This window comes from Canis lupus, chromosome 5 (assembly GCF_011100685.1).
Source record: "Canis lupus familiaris isolate Mischka breed German Shepherd chromosome 5, alternate assembly UU_Cfam_GSD_1.0, whole genome shotgun sequence".
Lineage (NCBI taxonomy): Eukaryota > Metazoa > Chordata > Mammalia > Carnivora > Canidae > Canis > Canis lupus.
The window spans coordinates 62,264,831-62,281,862 of NC_049226.1; the positions used below are offsets into that span (position 1 = coordinate 62,264,831).

The window sequence follows — 17,032 nt, forward strand, 5'->3', positions numbered from 1 at the left end:
AGGGGACCCGTAGACTGTCTGTCCCTGAGGAGGACTGTGCCCTCTTCTTTGGCTTTCCATCAGTGATTTCAGCTGCCTTACTGGGAGCCTTAGTGGGAACAGACTTCACTTGCCTGGACAGAAGTGTCAGGGGACGAGACTCTCTCCTCCCTTGGAGCTGGGCCATGGATCTGAGACCTGATCGGATGCTCTCGAATGGCACATGTGGAAGCCGGAGCTGTGGAGAGATTGAATCTGCAGGGATCCTACAGGCAACAACATCGTTCCCCTATAGTAAGAGGCTTGCAGGGCATGGGCCTGTCCCCTGTAGCCAGCATCCCTGCCCTATGCCTGCCTGGTTTGTCTTTCTTCCATTCAAACTTTTAATGTCGACGTGAGTGCAGATCCACAATTATAGTGATCATAGAGAGGTTCTGCATACTCTTCCCCAGCTCTGGTTACACCTCATGTGACCATGGGACCCAGAAAATGAGCCTGCACAATGTGTGCAGCATCCTGGCTCTTTTATCTGGTTCCGAGCCTTCCAACTGGTTACTGCCCTATGCAATACCATTTCAAAACTGTCTTTCTGTCTAAATTAGCCAGTCAGTTCTACTATTTCAAACTGAGAATCTATCCTGGTGAAAGGTAAATAGGACAGTATAAGTCGAGACGTCGCAGCCTGTGGGGGAAGGGAAAGAAGGCTCCCGTGTGTGCCCCCGGGGGTGCTTGATGGGGCTAAGAAGACCAGGAGCTGAAAAAAGAAGCTGATGAGGGACATGTCTGGACTTTATTCTGTGAGCAGTGGGAGCTGTCAAGGGGTTTCCAAGTTGGGGATGACAAGAGCAAGGAGGCCTCTGGCTGCAGAGTGGGGGTGGGATGGTTGGGAGCCATGCAGCTGGGAATTAGGAATAAATCGTCCAGAGAAGTAAATGAGCAGGAGCAGCGGGAGGAGGTGACAATTTAGGAATCAGGGATCCCTGGGTGGCGCAGCGGTTTGGTGCCTGCCTTTGGCCCAGGGCGCGATCCTGGAGACCCGGGATCGGATCCCACGTCGGGCTCCCGGTGCATGGAGCCTGCTTCTCCCTCTGCCTCTCTCTCTCTCTCTCTCTCTCTCTCTCTCTCTCTGTGACTATCGTGGATGGATAAATAAAATCTTTAAAGAAAAAAAAAAAAAAATTTAGGAATCATTCAGAGGTAGACCTGGCAGGTCTGGGATCTTGTTGGGAGGTGGGGGAGAAAGAGGACAAGGAGGAGAAGGTAGAGGAAGAGAAGGAGGGGGAGGCAGGGGAAGAGGAGGAAGGAGGAGAAGGGGAAAGAGGAGGGGGAGAAAGAGGAAGCTCATCAGAAGATGACAAGGCTTTGAGTCACTGCCCCAGCCCGCATTGGCCCTCAGTGCAGAATAAGTGGGTTGCAGGCGGCAGGAAATGAAAGCAGCCCCCGCAGAGACTGGGCACCCGGTTCTCGGCAGCACCACTCTGGTTTGAGGGACTGTGGTGTGGTCTGGGGCTGGCTCACGAAGTGCTGTTCTTTCCCTCCCACACGAGTGCACAGCTTTACTTTGGATGAACACCTCCCCTGGCTTGATGTGTGAGTCCCTGGAGCCAGGGCTTGGTGGGTCTGTTGAGGTTTACTGGGGCTGGTAATAAGGCCCTTCCCCATCAAGTTTATCTTTTCTAATATTTCTTTTTTTTTTCTAATATTTCTAAGAACTGTGCCAGATGCTTTTCTAAGTGCCATACTTTTTATCCTCCATTTAATGTTCACTGTTCCAGGGGTTAGGCACCAGCATGGTACACTTGGGACAAGGAGTAAGCAGGTGGAGACTAAAGCATCATTTTTGTCCCTGAACAAAGAGAATATCCCAGAACATGACCTGGCCTTGCTGGTTTCCTAACCAAGTGGACCTGACAATTCTTCCCTAAGTTAGGAAGCTGTAGGCACCAAGGAGCAGGGCATGGCTGGCATGGAAAGGGGCTCAGTCCAGTCTCCCAAACACACTAGTCAGGGAAACTGACTCTCTTGGTGAGAGGGTGAGTGGGGCAGAGAGATGTCTCCCCAACCAGGAACAAAGAATGGAGTGATGTTTTTATGGGGAAGTTAGGAATGGTGCTTGGCTGGCAGGGTGCGGAAGGAGGGCGTCCCAACCTCAGAAGCTACAAAGGCAACTGGGTGTGAGGTCTGAGGGTTGAACAAAACCTTCAGAGTGGTAAGGGCAGAAAATCTGGTACAAAAATACAAGTTATTAGGGAGGCAACAAGGCTTGGCTTGACTCTGGATATGGTGGTGATGGTGTCCCCCGGGATCATGGGACTGTTCACTGAAACCTAGCTTACACAGGGAGAAACAGATTGAGGAGAGACATAATGAGGTGGGTTTTGAGTAGTTAGAACTGCTTAGGCCCATGGGCCAGCAGGGGAAAGACAGGCAGGAAATGTATGCTTGAATCATCAGCATGTTCACTCTGCAAATATTTATCAAGCACCTAATGTATGCCAAGAGCTTTCCTGGGTATTGGGAATGACATGGGAGAAAGATAACTGACCAGATTCCTGCCTACATGGAATTTAGAATCTAATTGTGGGGACAGGCATACAACAAAAATATATGAGTAAATACTCACAACAAATTTCTTGTTATATGACAAATTATTCTAGGTGTTATGAGAAAGCACCAGAGAGCTCAGGGAAGCAGGAAACAACATTGCTGAGAAGAGGGAACCCAGATAGCTTATGCAAAGGCCCTGTGGTAGAAAGATGTTGGTTTTCCCAGGGAGCCAAAATAGGGCCAGAGCGTAGACAGTTGTGATTACAGAGTAGACTTAGAGAATGAAGGTGAAGAGTCCGGGATGGTGGCTCATATTTTTATCTTATTTTAGGTCCCATGGGAAGTCATCAAAGAGTTTTTCAAGTTTTTTGCCCAGAGTGAGAGGAGGTTCCTATAACCACTCAAATGAGAAATTCTTTCACTAGAGTGATGGCAGGGGAGGTAGAGAGTGGGAGGGATCTGAGAAGCTGTGGAGATACAAGCAGTAAGCCTTGGTGATTAATTGGAATTGAAGAGAGGAGGGAAAAGGAAGAAAGCAGCAGATGTCCCAGGTTTGCATTGAGCAGCTGGCAAAGGGGCTGCTGCTCACTGAGAGAGGGTCTGGGTGGGAGCACGTGGAGTGTAAGGTGGTGGGACATCCAAGGGAGGGGCCAAAGAGCTGACTGAAGATGTGGGTCTGGCGTGGGGACCAGGTGTCAGGGCCACAGGTATGAATCTGGAAAACATTAGCTGACTGAAGATGTTTAAAGTCATGGGCGTGAGTGAGACAGAAGAACCTTTAAAATGATCTGGGAAGAATGGCCAGGACTCAGCCCTGGAGACCCCAGTTTTGAAGACCGAGGGGTCTTCAGTAAAGGAGCTGGAGTGGTAGTTGAAACAATGAGTCAGTTAGGGTTAAGATTTTTTTAGGCGAAGGATTTGGGGGTCCCAGAGAAAAGAAAAGAATGCTTCCAAATATTTGAGGAGTGACCACATGTTAGAGTGTAGACTCATTTTGTCTTCACTTGCAATATGGTCATTGGCTTAACATAAGGAAAAATGGCCCAAATCCAGAGCTGTAAATAGCTAAAAGGATCTAGAGGGAATTCATCTTCAGATGGACACTTGGAGGAGATAATCTTCCAACTCTGAATTCCGTCATTCTGGTTTATGTCTGAAACAAGGGAAAAAGAAGAATTTGCTTTGTTGCAACCTTAGCCTTCTAACAAAAACACCAGAAACTAGATCCAGTCACCAGGTACATATTTATGGAGCTCCTACTGCATGCTGGGCCCTGGGACTCGGTGGCCCTCCCGGAGTCTGAGGATGGACACCTTAGGTTCCCTGGGATGTGCCTATATCCCTCCTGCCTGGCAAGTGCAAGTCAGGGCTCACCCTCCACATCTCCCTGCTGGTCACTGGAGTGCAGCAAAACATCATTGTTGGAAAGAGAAAAGACTCAGTTTAATAACACATGAGGTCAAGAGGTGAAACAGATGGTCTCCAGCATTTAGAAAATTATTAGAAAGTTGAGTTCCACTTCCTCATCAAGTAAAAATTCCCTTTCATCAGAAGACAAATAATCCCATATTTTCACCACTGATATCACCCACGGAGGTGAGGGTGGTTCGATGTGGTGTTTCAGTGCAGAGGAATTTAGGGTACAGAGCTTCATTCAGCCCTCCCAGACAGTTCCTAGAAGCCACGTGTCTATGCCCAAGGAGGCAGCAGAAACGAAGCCAAAAGTTTATGATGCAATTAATAGTTATGCTGTTTGTGCTTTTCTTGAAAGGTCTCACTCCCATTCTTTCAGTAAGCCTTTCCCCCCTTGAAAAATGCCACATGTTCATTATTAGCCTTTGTTAATTCCTTTATCAAATATTTATAGAAGGTGCTGGATAAATGAGGAGGAGCAGGGGCGATCCAGAGGAGAGGAGGGAGGTGGTGGAGAGTGTCGGCAGGTTCTCTGAGTGCAAAGAACAGAAATTCATCCAGCAAGATTGATGAGCGAGGGAGGCTGGGGGAAAGAAGGGAAAACTCCTAGAAGGGAAGGAGAAGGAGAAGGTGTAAAGAAGGGACGGGGGTGGGGGTGGGGGGGGGGAGGATCCCTGGGTGGCTCAGCAATTTGGTGCTGCCTTCGGCCCAGGGTGTGATCCTGGGGACCCGGGATCAAGTCCCACATCGGGCTCCCTGCAGGGAGCCTGCTTCTCCCTCTGCCTGTGTCTCTGCCTCTCTCTCTCTGTGTCTCTCATTAATAAATAAATAAAATATTTAAAAAAAAAAAGAAGGGAAGGGGATGGGCAGGAGTGAGAGGAGAGGGGGTGGGGCGGGCAGCAAAGGGGACAGGTTGTCCAAAGAACAACTGCTAAGGGGCATTCCCTTCAGGGCACCACCTATGAAATAAATCTGCTCCAACTGTTTTGTTGTTGTTGAAAATTCAAATGCCAGACTGTCAGAGGTCAAATTCCAGAGGGGAGAGTCTGATTGGCTGGAATTTTGCCACAACCTTTGGGAAGGTGGGGCATGTTGTTTGACACCATATTGGGGGGAGGGGACAGGTAATTCCTCCAAGGAAAATCAGTTGCAGTCTGGTGAGGGAAACATGAAGAACTGGCAGAGGAAGTGCTATCTACCTTTAACAGGGAGGAAGCTGAGCCTTGCAGAGATGGTGGAGACTGTGTCCAGCAGACAGAGCAGTACATCCAAAGCCATGAATTGAGAAAGGACCAGAACTGAGGAAGGGGCAGCTTGTAGCCCCCCTATAGTTGCAGGAATTGCCATGGGGAGGGAGAGGCAGGTGGAGTGGTGGTTGGGTTTTCTCTAAGTTGAGATGCCATAAAAATATCCTAAAAGAGAAAGTAAGGTGATCTGGCATTCATTTTAAAAGATCACCTGGCTAGAAGGTAGAGAGTACTTGAGAGTGTGCTCAATCAAGTAAGCCCTCTCTGTGCCGTTGGTTTAGCACAGGGTTGTGGTTGAGAATGGAGCATGGACCGTGTAGGGGAAGAAAAGCTTCCTCAACCTTCTTCGGTTCATGAGTGGAGTGTGCAAATTAAACTGACAAAGGACAGCTTAATAGGAGAAAAAGCATACAGATTTTGTTTTTAATTTTATGTACACAAGGGTTTCACAGAAAAGTGAAAACCCAAAGAAGTGGTTAGACTTGGGGGCTTATGTACCATTTTAACAAAAGGCATTATATTGTGGGAAAGAGCCAAGAGAAAGATGAGGGGGCTTCTTCTAGGAAGCAGTAAATTGTGGGAGGTAAATATATGGGGGAACCAATGGCAGAGAGTTATTTAGTAAGGTTTGCTTATGCAGAGTTGCCTTAGTACCATCTCCACCTCTGCCGTTAGGGTTGCTCCCCCAATCCTGGTACAAGAGAAGCCTAGGACATCTTCACAAGGGGAATTTATGCCCTGTGTTCAGGCAGATAGCTGGAGAGCAGAGAGCCCTTCCTGTGGTAGCTTTTTCTCAGTTACCTTCACTCCAAAATAATCGTTCTGCCAAAGTAGCATAGTTTAGGGTGGCATATTCTGATCCCCTTCAAAGGCACAGGACCAAGATCAGTCAAGGGTGGGGCTGGGAAGTCAATTTTTACAAGAAGGACAAAATGAATGTCACGGAGGCAGGACACGCGGAGCAGGAGTCAGCGTCAAGAAGAGTAAGCAGAGACCATGGAGCCAAGTCTGAAGACCCAGGGTGTCCTTGAAAATGGGGAGGAGCCCACAGGTACCAGGCACCCAAGTAGGCAGGACAAGGACGAGGAAGGAGCAGGAGACACTGTGAGTCTAGATAAACAACAAGGTCCAAAGTCTGCAGTGGCTGAGACAGGCCAAGAGGAACGGAGGAGTTCTTGCACCAGGAGGCACCAGGAGGCAAGCTGTCTGCCCTCTGGGTCCCTGGCCTGACTTCTTGTCAGGGAGAGGAGATGTAAAGATCCACGTGTTGGGGAGGGTCTTGACTGAGGCAAGTACTGTCTTCCTGAGTTCCCTTTAGTGAAGAGCAGGGTGATTCAGGGAAAGGGACTTGGGGGCTAGACAATGAGATTCACAACTAGGAACTTTTCCTGCTGATCCTGTTGATGTACCTGCACAGATGCACAGAGGTTTGTTCATTAAGGCATTATGTGCAACAGCCAGCAAACAGACTAATAAACAAACAAGGAAATAGCCTAAAGGTACATGAGTAGAAAATTGATTAAACAACCATGGGCATCCATACAGTTGAATAATGGTGCACCATTAAAAAGAATGAAGTAGGTCCATATGTGTTGACATAAAGTAATGTCTAAAATGCTTTATTTGAAAAAAATCCAATTACAGAACAGGAGTACAGTGTGATATCTGTGTGTAAGAACAGGGGTATACAAATATGTGCTAATATGCATATTGAAAATCTGTAGAAGGAAAGACAGAATGTTAATGGTGGGCTTTTTTGTTATTTTAATATTGTAATATTTTGGAAAAAAGACTATAATTTTATGTGAAAATTAAATAAAGTAATTCTAATTTAGTTTACAATAGATGGTGACATGTGACAAGCATGTTTAGTGTCCGTATAGAAAATTAATGTAAACTTAAGATAGTTATAAAAGTTTCATAATGGAAAGCAATTTTTCAGTAAGAATTAATCAATAGGGACACCTGGGTGGCTCAGTTAAGTGTCCATCTTTGGCTCAGGTCATGATCCCAGAGTCCTAGGATTGAGCCTCACATCAGGCTCCCTGCTCAGTGGGGAGCCTGCTTCTCCCTCTCCCCTTACTCCTCCCCCATGATCATACTCTTTCTGTCAAATAAATAAAATCTTTTTTTTTTTTTTAAAAAGCATCAGTAATGTTAGGGAAGTTTTTGCCTATTATTTCATTTTTTATTCATGAATATAAATATGTTTTCTGATCAAAATGTTAGTATCCAAATAGCACTTGGATTATTTTTTTATATTTTTTTTACTTAAATTCAATTTGCCAACATAGAGTATAACACCCAGTGCTCATCCCATCAAGTGCCCTTCTCAGTGCCCATCACCCACTTACCCCATCCCTCCACCTATCTCCCCTTCCATTACCCTTTGTTTGTTTGTTTCCCAGAGTTAGAAGTCTCTCATGGATTGTCTCCCTCTCTAATTTTTCTCACTCTGCTTCCCCTCCTTTCCCTTATAATCCCTTTCACTATTTCTCATATTCCACGTATGAGTGAAACCATACATGTTCATCATATGATGAACAGTGGTTTTGTCTGAAAAGAAAGCCTGGGGCTAGGAAGGTGCATTTCTACTTTCCTCCTATTTGATTTCTCTTTCTGTGAGCATATCTTATTTCTATAAATATTAATAAATACTGTTTTTAAAACCAGAGTAAAGAAAGATCCATAACTCATTAGAAATAGAAGGGATCTTCCGTAACTCATTGGAGGACATTTGCCAAAAACCTACAGCAAATATCACACTTAGAGATTAAATGAGAAACCTTCCTTTAATGTCAGGCATGAGACAGCAATGCCCACTGTGTGTGCTTCCATCCAACCACACAAAGGATTTAGGTTCTAACCTGTGCATTAAGAACAGAAAAATTAATAAAAGGTGTAAGGTAGAAAGGAGAAAACAGAACTATCATAAGTCACAAATAATGTGATCATCTGCATAAAAATTCATGAAAATATTTGAACTAATACATTTTTTTTAAACTAAGAGTTTATCTTGGCTGCTGAATTTTAGGCTGATATTTAAAACTCAAGTGTATTCTTATATACTGGCAACAGTACAATTTTAAACTACAATTTATAAGAGCAAGAAAAATTTTATAACCAAGGAATAAGTATAACAAAATATGTGTATGATTTCTATAAAGAAAATTGTAAAACTACAATTATAAAATTTACAACATAAATTACACAATTTACAAAATTGTTTAAAATGTATGTATTGAAACACATTAGGGATGCCTGAGTGACTCAGTAGTTGAGTGTCTGCCTTTGGCTCAGGCTCAGGGTGTGATCTTGGAGTCCTGGGATTGAGTCCTGCATCGGGACCCCTGCATGGAGCCTGCTTCTCCCTCTCCCTGTGTCTCTACCTCTCTGTGTGTCTCTCATGAATAAATAAATAAAATCTTAAAAAAAAAAAAAAAAGAAACACATTAAAAAGGAGGAGAGCTATATACCATCTTCATGGATAGAGATACTCAATATCTCATAAAGATGTAAGTAAAATCCATATAAATATATCAATTCAATGCAATACCAGTCAAAGCCCCAAAAGGAATTTTGAGGAAATTGACAAGCTTATCTTGGAGTTTAGATGCAAAAGCAAACAAGACAAAGATTTAAGACTATTTTGAAGGAAGAGGGCAAGGTGAGAGGATGTGGGCCTTGCCCTTCTAAATATTAGGACTTATTATAAACTTACAGGAATTGACTGCCTATCATAAAAAAAAGGGGGGGGGGATCCCTGGGTGGCGCAGCGGTTTAGCGCCTGCCTTTGGCCCAGGGCGTGATCCTGGAGACCCAGGATCAAATCCCATGTTGGGCTCCTGGTGCATGGAGCCTGCTTCTCCCTCTGCCTGTGTCTCTGCCTCTCTCTCTCTCTCACTGTGTGCCTATCATAAAAAAAAAAAAGGAATTGAGATGTGGTATTGGGACAACAATAGACCAACAGACTAAAGGAACAGAGCCCAAAACTAAACCTATAGATATACAGATATTCTTTATGTGATAGATGTGGCACTGTTGTGATAGGATTTAACACATGCTCCCTCCAAATATGGCACCTTAGTATACTGAATAATCTAAATGGAAGGAATGTGAGAAATGATCTCCTTCCCTTGAAGTAGATCATAGACCCTCAGAGGACAGATGCCCTCTCTACACCCAGAGAAAAGGAGCATCCTTATCTCCAAAGAGAATGCCAAGAGAAATCTGAATGAATAGATCTTGCTAAATTTCCTGCAGGTATACTCCTCTTGTCTCCTACACCATTGTTCTATCACATTTTCCCATGACTTTTCACTCTTCATTAAACCCAGTATAAAAACACTCACATTTAACTATTCTTCAGGTCTCCATTTCCTTGTGAAAGCTCCTGGGTCATGCAGAATTTTTTTTTTTAAGATTTTATTTATTCAGAGAGTGGAGGGAGAGGGAGAAGCAGACTCCCCACTGAGCTGGGAGCCCAATGCAGGGTTCCATCCCAGGCCCCTGGGACTGTGACCCAAGCCAAAGGCCACCCAGGTGCCCAGAAGAACTTATGTTAAGTAAATTTGTATGCTTTTTGTTAACCTATCTTTGGCACAGAGCCCCCACCAAGAACCTAGAAAGGTAGAAGGAAAAATATGTTTTTGCTCCCCACAACAGATAAGTGGTAAAAGACTGGAGTGGTAATTGGTGCTGAAGATCAGGTTGCGTTTCTAGAAAAAAATTAATTTACTTCACACCAGACACAAAAGTACATTCCAGGGGAATTAAGCATGAAAAGCAAAAATTGAAAAAAATTAAAGGAAAGTTAGGAGAATACTAACAAAAGATTTCTTAACCAAGACTCAGAAAGTACAAATCATAGATAATAAGGCAGACAATTCATTAAAATTAGAAACTTCTATCCACCAAACATCAAGAACACCAGAAACAAAAGGACAATACAAGACACAGACTGGGAAAAGATATAGGTAGAGTTTTTAAACAACAAATGATTCACATTTAGGATTTATTAAGAACCCCTACAAGGAATTAAATAAAAGGGGACACAAAAGGGAAATAGGTGAAAGCTATGAACCGAAAATTCACTGCATGTTTTTCCTATGCTTTTCAGTATGCATGAAATATTTCATGATTTACAAAACCAAAGCTCTAGTGTCAAGTTTCCCAGTCTGGCTATATCATTTTGGACAAGTCACGTCCCCATCTCTGTGCCTCCTCTCTCCTTTGTAAAATTGAGGGTTGCATTGGAGGACCTGTCATGTCCCTTCTAGCCCTAAAATTCCATAACTTGTCAGTCCATAAATGGATAAAGTGGTGTGTCCATACAACGGACTATTATTTGGCAATAAAAGGAATGAAACACTGCCGCCTGCCACAGTGGGGATGCACCTGAAAACAGTATGCAAAATGAAATTAGCTAGACACAAAGGGCCACATATGGTAGGATTCCATTCATACAAAATGTGCAGAATAAGCAAATCCATGGAGACAGACAAAAGGCAGATTCTTGGTTGCAAGAGGCTGGCAGGAAGGGGAGACCTGGAGGGGATGGTGGCTAATTGGTGCAGGTTTCTCATTGGGGTGACAAAAATGTTCTAAAATTGATTGTGAAGATAATTGCACAAGTCTGTGAATACACTCAAAGCCGTAGAGTTGTGAACTTCAAGGGCATAAACTGTATGGCTTGTGAGTTGTATCTCACTAAAACTCTGAAAAAATGAAAGTTTCCATTTCCCAAAAAGAAAAAATTTTCAGTGACCCTGTGTTCATCCTATGACTATTCACTCTGCAGTGGCAGTGAGCCCCTTCCTGGCGTTCTAGTTAATACAGATTCCCTGGCTCAGTTAGCTCTTTAAGAGAGTTGGGGACAGCCTATTAGTAAAAGTGGGTGTTGGTGACTAACTTCTGCCTCTCCTGAGACACATCACATGGATTTGGATGTCGTGGACAGGAAAAGGATCGTGGTGTGGCAGGCAATCTGATAAAGGGAGCTGGGAAGGGGAAGGTCCTATTAGTCAAAGTGCATGAAAGCATTCCTCTACAACTGAAGGTAGAGAAAATAAAATCCTGACTCTGGTGGCTGTCACTGCCACCAAAAAAAAAAAAAAAAAAAAGAGAGAGAGAGAGAGAGAGAAAACAAATGAAAATATGAGTAGCAAGTGGGATGCTGAGATGTTTCATGATCAAGCTATAGTCCTAGAATGAAAATACAGTAGCTTCAGTTGTTTCCAGCTGTAAAAGTGATTTGATGCCGGATATCAATTTTATGGCCTTTCCCAGGGTGTAATAACTGGAAAGTGCTCGAGGAAAATCTCTGTCCGAAATCTAGCAGCACTCCACATGGGTCCTCCTGCCTGTACGAGTGAGAGCTGATGGGGAGCTTAGCAAATAATTACATTATTTCTGCAGTAAAGCCCGATACGTCCCTAATAAAAGTTAATGATTATGTGCAGATTTTCAGACATTCAGAGTCTAGACTGAAGACACTAAAAGGAATATTTGTATGTTCACTCTTCAGCATTCCAGGTGAGTAGGACTTTAAGGTGACTTCAGCGCCAGCCTCAAGCCGGCAGTCTGTTTGTTCCCTTCGGTCATCTGCATGGTCCCACTTAGGAAAGCCCCGTTAGGACCCTCGGAGTAGATCAAGGATGTATTTTATGTTCTGAAACATTAGAAAGCCACAGCATTAAAACATAAATACAAAGGCAGAACACTTTAAAATGAGAAAAAAACATCCTTTCTTGATAGGGTTGGAAGCTTCATCTCTTTCCCTAGACACGGTAAATAGATCCTTCTCTCTTCCTTCCCCAGTGGGAAGAGCAGGAAATGGGCAGAGAGGGGTGGGCAGGGAGTAGTGATACTCTGACGTAGCTGTAGGATTTCAGAATTGAGAAAGAGCCTCAGGAGCCCTCATGGCCAACTTTTTATCTCACGGAAGAGGAAACCAAAGCTCAGTAAAGTCAGATGACTTGCCTAAGGTCATTGGCCTCAGGCCCCTGGGGAGTTAATGTATCAGGGTGGATTGATGACTTTATGCATTTAAAAGAATGAACTCCCCTAGTTAGAAGATCACTCTGATACCTCATTTATTCATCCAACGAGCATTTACTGAGCACCTGCTCTGTGCCAGGCTTGGGCCTGTAATGACAGCTTGTCTCCTGCAGCTGCCCTCTTGTGGCAAAGTAGGGAGGTGGGTGAGCAGGTGAGTCCGCAGGATACCTACTAGGACTGCTGGGACTGGGACTAAGGGATTTGGGAAGGCTCCTCTGAGAAGAGGACGTCTGATCTGAGACCTGGAAGACACGGGAGCAGCCATGAGAAATGAAGAGGCTGTGCTTGCACTGGGAAGAGAAGCCAGGGCAAGGGGCGGAGGCTAGCGAGCGAGGCTTGTTTGGAACAGAGCCAGGTGGCAGCAGGACTAGATATTGGACAGGAGGCCACAGGGGGTTATAAGAGAAGGAGGGACAGATGAGCAGAATGGGTGGTGGAGGGGAGAGGGCCAGAGGGGAGGTGACCAGGAGATGGGGAGGAGGCTTCTCAGGTCTCCAGGTGAGTCACTCATGGTCATGGTGGAGGTGGAGAGCAGGGCATGAATTCAGGTCTCATTGTGGGAACTAGTTAGAGCCACTTTGTCCAGGTGGTCTCTGGGCTCTGCTGACAGTGCATCGACTGCGTCTCTCTCCACCTATCACCTGTCTGTGTGCCCTCCCTGCTCTGTCAAGCCCTCCTGGCCAAGACCCATAGGAGGGCATGTGCTTGACATCAAGACCAGACCACATCAAAAAAACAAATATTTTACTGAAATTCTCTTATGTGAGTGCTGCATTCCAGTATTTTCCATTTTGCTCTATTTTGTTTTTGAAAATGCAGGTTGCAATGCACTGAATTGGTATAATGGCCTGCTACTGGAGGAAAGTACTGCCCTGGAGATGAGGCCATCTGAAGTCCTCCTCTTCACCCCACCCCACCCTGGCCTTCCCCAACCATCAGGTTGCAGAGGACTTGTAGGGCTTATGTTCCTCATGTCTAAATATTAAAACATTATACATCAATTAACTATGATAAATAAAATAAAGCATGTAGACCCACCCTAGACTTCTGTGGGGCCAGGAAATGTACGTGGAGCCCCTGGCCCCTGGCCCTTGGCCCACACGTCTGTGCACCCCGCCTTCGGCTCTGCTCACAACACCCAACCCGCACATCCAAGCTCTACTCCAGCCTCCCCTCTCACATCCTGTTGTCCCTACCTCAGACCTCTCACCTCCAGGGGCCTGGTCCACCATCAAAAGGGCAGGCCCTACAAGTTTGCTTGGGGCTATTGGGGCAGGGGATTCTCGGGTCCCAGAAAACCAAAGTATGACCTAGAAGTGAAGACTGAGCTCCTTGCTCTATGGGGAAGGGTTCAGTCGCTGGAGGACCAAAGTGGGGTCCTTGCAAGTAGGAGACCCCAGACAGGGCCCCGCCTGGGCTGGAGGTACAGCAGAGGTCATTGCTGAGGTACCACCATCATGCCTGCCTGCCTTCTCTGCAGGTGGGTGCTTTCTTTTATGATTTGGTTGGTGCAGACCCTTTCTTAAAGTTTAAATAACTTGGTTCATATCATTCAGAAGTAAAAGGCCAGTTCTGGTATCAAAGAGGAAGGCCAGGCACCTGGGAATGTCTCATGCATCCTTAGGGCGGTGATCAGTTCTTTACCAGAGGCCTGAAGAGTGTCCTTGGCTGGTGCCCATGTGGTCCACACACCACTCAAGAAGACCCACTGTTGAAGGGACACCTGTGGATTCTGAGGTTGTTGTTCCTGTCCCTTCTAGAAGACCATCCAGGCAATTAAAAATACAATTACAGAAGGCTTCTAAATTTATTTGCTCCACTGTTAAAAATAATGCATACTTTTATAAAAATGGGTGAAACATAAAAATATCAAGAAAAGCATAAAAATAAACCACAGTGCCACCTCTCACAGAAAACCACTATACACATTTTGATGCATCATTCTGGTCTTTTTTTCCATGTTTGTCTGTGTATCCATCTAAATACATGTTTTGGGGGGGGGGATTTATGACCATATTGCATATGCTATTTTGCTTGAGGGCTTCCTTCTTCACTTAACTATACCATGAACGTTTGCACATATTAGATATTCTTCTAAGACTGGGTCATGAGCATGTTTACAGCTTTTGATAATCTTTTTCAAATTATACTCCAGAAAGACTGTAGCACTTTGTGCTCAAACTCAGTCTCCCTGAGGGCACGGGGGCTCTCGCGTGAGCCCCCAGCAGAAGCAGAGAGGTCAGGAGCACAGGCCCCTGCTTAGCTCTAAAGCCTGGTTCTGTACTTCACCCTGTGTGACCCTGGGATGGGTTACCAGATTTTCCAGCACAGGGGTTGGTCAGCTTTTTCTGTAAAGGGGCTGATGAGGACTGCCTTCATGGGCATTCATCCTGGGCAGTCACTGAGGGCCGTAGGCTTAGAAGGGCGCACGTTTGGCTTAATGCTCTGCTGCCTCTGCTTTGAAAAGTCATAACAGTTTATAAACAAGCCAAATTTTCCCCAAATTTTCCCTTTGCGTTGGGCCCTGAACACAGTGAAGCTGTCCTGAACTGGAGGCAAATATTCTGAGCTTCGGGGGCTGCATGGTCTCTGCTGCTACCACTCTAGATTGCAGGTGTAGCGTGAAAGCAGCCAAGATGATACGTCATGAATGGGCATGGCTGTGCTCCAGTAAAACTCTACCTACGAATGCAGTCTGCAGGCTGGATCTGGCCACAGAGTTGCCAGTTGCCAACCCTGGGCTGCTGCCTCAGTTTCCCAATGGGGCAAATGGGAAGAATATTATTCATCTTATATGACTGTTCTGAGAACCAGTCACTGAGACAAATAAAGCACCTGAACAGTCAGCATTATAGTAAGTATTAGGCAGTGTGAGTTACTTTTACCTTTAAAAAGAATATTATTTTTTTTAATTGTGGGAAAAAATAATTTAAAATTTTTTTTAAAATAGTGGCAAGTTAGACACAATAAAATTTATCATCTGTAAGTGAGCAGCTGAGTGGGATCAAGCACATTCACACTGTGGTGTACCCATCACCGCCGTCCCTCCCCACTGCTGTGGTTACCTTGCAAAACCAAAACTCTGTCCCCACCAAACACTGACTCCCTGTCCTCCCTCCCTGCCTCCTTCTGCCAGCCCCCACCCACCACCTTTCTACTTCACCTGTCTCCAGGAGTTTGACTCCTCAAGGTATCTCATGTAGGCAGAATCATCCAGTCAGTATATGTCCTTCTGTGACTGGCTCGTTTCACTGAGGAGAATGCCCTCAAGGTTCATCTTTGTTGTGCGTGTCAGAATTTCTTTCCATTGTAAGACAGAATAATATTCCATCGTCTTAGCTCAGGCTACCTTAACAAGGTACCAGAGACTGGGTGATAAACAACAGGAATGCATTTGCCCTCAGTTCTGGAAGTTAAAAGTCCAACAATCAAGATGTCCGCATGGTCGATTTCTAGTGAGAATGCTTTTCTGGCTGGTAGGGGCCATCTTCCGCTTGTGCCCTCAGTGATGGGGACAGAGAGAGGGAGAGCAAGTGGTCTGGAGTCTCCTCTTACAGGGCACTGATCCCAACTCAGGGCCCCACCCTCATGGGCCCCACCCTCATGACCTCATCTAAACAGAATCACCTCCCAAAGGCCCCACCCCCAAATGCGCTTCCTGGCGGCTGGTATATCTTCTTGGCAGAAATGCCTGTTCAAGTCCTTTACCTGTTTCTGAGTTGGGTAGTTTGCTTTTTTGTTCTTGAGTCTTAGGAGTTCTGTATATATCCTGGATATTAATCCCTTATCAGATGTACAATTAACAAATCTCTTCTCCCATTCTGTGGGTTGCCTTTTTACTCTATTGATAGTGCAACTTTGATGCACCAAAGTTATCCATTTTAGTGAAGCCCATTTTTTCTATTTTTCTTCTAATACTTGTGCTTTTAACTTCATATCCAAAAATTGTTGCAAAACCCAGTGTAGTGAAGCTTTATTTCCTATTTTTCTTCCAAGAGGTTTATAGTTTTAGATCTTATGTTTAGATCTCTGATCCATTTTTTTTTAATTTTTATTTATTCATGATAGTCACAGAGAGAGAGAGAGAGAGGCAGAGACACAGGCAGAGGGAGAAGCAGGCTCCATGCACCGGGAGCCTGATGTGGGATTCGATCCCAGGGTCTCCAGGATCGCGCCCTGGGCCAAAGGCAGGCGCCAAACCGCTGCGCCACCCAGGGATCCCCTCTGATCCATTTTGAGTTAGCTTTTCATATCATGTTAGGTAAGAGTCCAACTTTGTTCTTTTGCATGTTAATGTCCAGTTTTTCCAGCACAGTTTTTTGTTTTATTTTTTGAGAGAGAGAGAGAGAGAGAGAGAGAACACAAGTAGGAGAGGGGCAGAGGGAAGAGGGAGAGAAAGAATCGTAAGGAGGCTCCACTCAGTGTGGAGCCTGACATAGGGCTCAATCTCATTACCTGAGATCGTGACCTGAGCCAAAATCAAGAGTTGGACACAACCAACTGAGCCACCCAGCCGCCCCTCCATTTGTTGAAAAGACTGTCCTTTCCCCCATGGAATGGTCTTGGCACCCTTGTTGAACATCATTTGGCCAGTTATATGAGGATTTACTTCTGGGACATCTATTTTATTCTGGTCTAGATTATTCCACTGGTCTAGAAGTCTTGTCTTTGTGGCAGTACCTGTGGCAGTACCAACCTGTTTTGATTATTGTAGCTTTGCAGGAAGTTTTAAGATCAGGAAGTGTGAGACCTCTTACTTTATTCTTTTCCAACACCGTTCTGGCTAT

At 45.0% G+C, this 17,032-nt stretch overlaps 2 long non-coding RNA genes across 16 annotated transcripts in view; one reads left to right on the top strand and one right to left on the bottom strand.

Annotated features, from left to right (window-relative positions):
- Window positions 1-17,032, top strand: part of LOC102155776 — a 31,401-nt gene that overhangs the window by 6,942 nt on the left and 7,427 nt on the right. For 3 of the 10 annotated variants that reach the window (XR_005359866.1, XR_005359868.1, XR_005359867.1), the window contains 2 exons: window positions 11,648-12,396; window positions 13,065-15,251. The exons of 2 other annotated variants lie outside the window; for them this stretch is intronic. This is a non-coding gene — a long non-coding RNA (uncharacterized LOC102155776). Of the gene's footprint in view, window positions 1-63; window positions 1,238-11,647; window positions 12,397-13,064; window positions 15,252-17,032 lie in introns of those variants that run through there. 5 more of the 10 variants (XR_005359872.1, XR_005359871.1, XR_005359869.1 and 2 more) reach the window with 5 other exon arrangements.
- Window positions 113-16,316, bottom strand: LOC111095984. Of its 6 annotated transcripts, none has more exons than XR_005359878.1 (3): window positions 15,409-16,316; window positions 13,890-14,064; window positions 113-217 (listed from the first exon to the last, which is right to left on the bottom strand). It is a non-coding gene; the product is annotated as an uncharacterized LOC111095984 (long non-coding RNA). The 6 variants fall into 6 exon arrangements; XR_005359880.1 differs by having other exon boundaries at window positions 13,845-14,001; window positions 15,409-16,315; XR_005359877.1 differs by having other exon boundaries at window positions 13,890-14,001; window positions 15,409-16,314.